The following is a 4385-nucleotide window of genomic DNA, read 5'->3' on the forward strand; positions in this document are numbered from 1 at the left end:
CTGGTGGCACAGTGGCTGAGAATCTGCCTGCCAATGCAGGGGACACGGGTTCGAGCCCTTGTCTGGGAAGATCCCACATGCCGCGGAGCAACTAGGCCCATGAGCCACAACTACTGAGCCTGTGCTCCGCAACAAGAGAGGCAGCGACAGTGAGAGGCCCGCGCACCGCGATGAAGAGCGGCCCCCGCTCGCCACAACTAGAGAAAGCCCTCGCGCATAAACGAAGACCCAACACAGCCAAAAATAAATAAATAAATTAAAAAAAAAAAAAGAGCATAGAAGAGGTGAAGTAGCCGTCTCAGAAAGTGAGAAAGCAAAGGTATACAAGACTGCCTAGCTACGTTCAATGCTGACTTGAGATTTTGGTCACAGGTGAAGTTCGTCGGCACAGTTGTATGATTTTCCCCAGCAATGTTAGGCTGCTCGGATGGGGGCGTGGAATAAGCGAATACCTGCGTTGTGATTTTGCCAGGTGGGTACAATACAGGGAGAGAGGGCCAAACAGGTAAGAGACTTGCAGGAGAGTGGTTGATGCGCTGGGTCATGGAATCCAAGCTGTGTGGGCAGGAGGAGAGAACACGAGGGGGAGGTGGGTGATGAAAAGCCAAACGGGAACAGGAAAGCGGACCTGACCAGGTCAGAAGATAGAGGTGATGGTCAGATACTGTGCTTGAAATCAAGACCTCAAAGGTGGAAGCATCACTGATGATCCCAAGATGTGCATCTCAAATGCCTACTTTCTATACTACAGTGTTGAGCTCAGGGCCACCTACTACCCCCCGGTCTATGTGTCCCTTGAGAACAGGGACCCTGCCTCACTTTTCTTAATGATGCTCAGCCCTGAGCCTGAATCTAGTACATAGTAAGTGTTTAATAGATATTTGTTGAATGAAAGAAAGGGAAATAAATCCTATACGAACAGCTGGGCTAAGTGTCCCTACCTCCTCAAAGAGGAAAATGAGTTCCTCTGAGTTTAGGGCAGAACAAAGGACAGAACTCAGGCCAGGTGGCTGAACCACAAGTAAAAAATGCCAGGTACCTCCTTAAAAGTTAAATGTTTTTCTACAAGCTTTTATTCCTTAGAGCCTAGTGCTGACACACAGGACTGTCTCTCCCTGAGCTGCTTCAATAAGGGCTTCCTTCTCACATCTGCACCTGGGGAAGGCTGGGGCAGGGGGCCGTAGGGAGAAAAGAGAGGATGTGTAAGGGCCTGTGGAGGTCAGACACACAAGGGGAGAGTGGGGGAGGAGCCCAGGGCTAGTTCATGCCTTCAACAGACATTTCCTGAGCCCCTACCATGTTCCCATCTGTGCCAGGTGCTGGGGAGCCCTGGCTGATTAAGACCTCAATCTTGGGACTTCCCTGGCGGTCCAGTGGTTGGGTCTCCGCGCTCCAAATGCAGGGGGCGTGGGTTCGATCCCTGGTTGGGGAACTAGGATCCCTCATGCCACACGGTGCGGCCAAAGAAAAAGACTTCATCTTGGCGCCAAGGAGTTCATGGTCCAGAGAACTGTGCCCACCGCAGATATATCTGCCAAGGGACACAACGTGGTCATCGTCCTGGTTTCAGACCGCCAGGGTTAGTCTCTGCACCCAAGGCCAAGGGGCCTCTGTGGCTTGAGCTGCATGTGCAGACCAACAAAGAGAAATGATTGTCTTGTAAACGCCCTTGTGCATAGCAAGAGGGAGGGAAAGAGAAGGCAGCAAGGGCTGGGGGGCTAGGAGAGGGAGCGACGCTCAGCCCAGCTCATCACGCCATCAGGCAACAGTCTAGTGCCTCTCCTCCCTGTCTTGTCCTCCTCCAACCCAAAGGGTGCAGGGCCAGACAAGGTTTTGTGGTTTCAAGTTTCAATCTGATCACTCCCTCTACCGGATATCTGTTGAGTCTGTTTACCCAGCATCCATCTCTCCAGCTCTTTATTAATCCCCCATTTCTCACCTTCTCCTCCAAATACTCTCTCCTGAGAGATGAGCTCTAAGGTTGGTCATGTGAGTGAAGAAAACAAGGGGGCACTCGGACCTGAACCAGGGACCTCTTGATCTGCAGTCAAATGCTCTACCCTTGAGCTACACCCCCAGTTACAACTGTCCAGCTAATATTTCATGTCCAGAATCATGTTGCATTAACACTGACAGTCAGTGGCAGAGATTACATTTCAACTGATAAAAAATATTTTTAAGGAATTTAGATCAGAGAAGAAACTGACTTCCAGAAATTCAAAAGTTATCAGGACTCTCCCTTTTCTTTGCTTCCTTCTCAAATCGGCTTTAATCTCTCAAGCCAATCTCTCCACGCAGCGGAGACCCCACCTCCAGCACCTCTAGGCTCACATCTCCATACCGTGGTTGCCAGAGAGAAAAGGGCTTAACTCTGAAAAATCCTAGAGAAGGCCTGGCCTGGCTGGGTTCTAGTGCAACCAGGGGACAGGGTACTTAAGTGGTATAACCATTTCAGGAGTGATGTCACCTAAGAATGTATCTGCCCTCACTCAGAATACACGTCTACAGTACAGGGAGGGAGGGTGAGCCCCCGAAAGAAGTCAGGGGGAGCCAAGACATGGCCCCAGGGGGCCACCTCTGCAGCTCTGGGCCTCGCCGGTCGAGTCTATCACACTAAGCAGGAGAGCAGCCTACCGCTTCTGCTGCCCGGAGTCCTCAGAAGCCCTCCACAGCCACAGATTCCTTGATGGTTTTCACCCGTTTATCCAACAAGTACTTCGTAGGTGGCTACTGTGTGCCTGACCCTAACACCCGCACAGTTCCTGGCCTCAGGAGCGGACAGCCTAAAGGAGATGCCTGACACGGCAACAAGTGATGCTGACATGGTGAGAACCGGATGCTATGGGAACACAGAGAGAGGGAGAGCATTCATTAGAAGCCTGACCAGAGGCGGGGGTCATGACATGCTCCCCAGTTGAAATGGGTTGTGCACTCTGAGGGCCTTATTTAATAAACAGGGGAGGCAGGGAAGGAATTCTGGGTGAAAACGGCACTAAGGACTAAGGAATCAGGTGAAGCTCTTGACAAGGTTCAAGAACGGCTGGTGCACACGGCCGGCGTTGGGTGAGGTGGGAGGGGGTCCTGGAGAGGAGATGGCACAGTCTGTAGGCAGCAGGACCCCCACGGGAACTGATGAGCCACGTGGGCCCTGGGTGTAACTCCAGGGAGAGGGAAGGGATAGTCAGACCCACCAACGTGTTGAGGCTGGAGTTTAGAGCACTGACGGCAGGTCAAGAAGTTGGGGTTCAAGCCCTGATGCCGTCTCCATGCTCTGAGCGTCCTCTCTTATTCACATCATAGCCCACTTGGCAGACAAGATCTTTGACCTTTCTATGCCTCTGTTTCCTCATCTGTTAAGTGGGGATTATAAAAGGCCCTACAATTGTGCGGATTAAATGAGATCCTTTAGAGCAGGGGTCAGCAAACCATAGCCCACAGCCAGGGTACAGCCCCAGGAGCAAAGAATGGTTTTGATATTTTCAAACGGCTGGAGGGTGGAAATGGTACAGAGTAAGTGCTTAATAAACATTAGATGTTATTTCTAATAATAATAATAATATATTGTGACATGTGAAAATTATACGAAATGCAAATTTCAGAGTCCATCAAGTTTTATCAGAGCACAGCCACTCTCACCCATCTGCAGCTGCTTTCCTCTACTAGGGCAGAGTTGAGCGGTTGCAACAGGGACCAAATGCCCATAAAACTAAAAATATGTACTCTCTGGCCCTTTTCAGAATAAAATGTGCTGACTCCTGACTTCCTAGTCTTTATAGAGTTCTGCCGGATACATAGCAAATACTTAATAAAAAGTAGCTATTGCCGGTATTATTATAGCCATGGGCGAACCCCGTTCACTGGGGAGTCCGGAGTCTCTGATTCCCTCACTCTGGGGCCTCATCAGCTCCAGCTCCCTCCTCTTCCCAGGTCTACTTAGAGCTGACCAACTGCTCCTCACTGGGGCGGGCGTGAATGCGCAGGAACAGGGGTGGGCACGCGTCCTCGAGGAGCACACACTGATTACACTGGTGGCAGGTATCTGGCCATGACTCTCGAAATGACGAAAGCACATAACTCTGACCCAGAAACGAGACTTCTAGAAACTTAAAGACATATGTGCATATTTGTGGAATGATGTTTGTGCGAGGCTATTCCACTGCACCATTACTTGTAATTCCAAAACGCTGGAAACAACCCAACTGTCCCTCATCCGAGGACTGGTTAAATAAGTCATGGAACATCCTAGGGTCGAAGACTAAGAGCCATAAAAAATGGTGATGCTCTTCTCTTTATGCACTGATACAGAAAGACGGACAAAGAAGAAACAAAACAGCAAGCTGCAGAACAATGTATGTACACACCATATAGCGCCACCATCAGTGAGG

General features: G+C 50.3%; 1 non-coding gene across 1 annotated transcript; it reads right to left on the minus strand.

Annotated features, from left to right (window-relative positions):
- Positions 1-2005: 2005 nt before the first annotated feature.
- Positions 2006-2077, minus strand: TRNAC-GCA (transfer RNA cysteine (anticodon GCA)). Its single transcript has one exon. It is a non-coding gene; the product is annotated as a tRNA-Cys (tRNA).
- Positions 2078-4385: the final 2308 nt, after the last annotated feature.

Source organism: Physeter macrocephalus, chromosome 5 (genome assembly GCF_002837175.3).
Source record: "Physeter macrocephalus isolate SW-GA chromosome 5, ASM283717v5, whole genome shotgun sequence".
Classification (NCBI taxonomy): Eukaryota; Metazoa; Chordata; class Mammalia; order Artiodactyla; family Physeteridae; genus Physeter; species Physeter macrocephalus.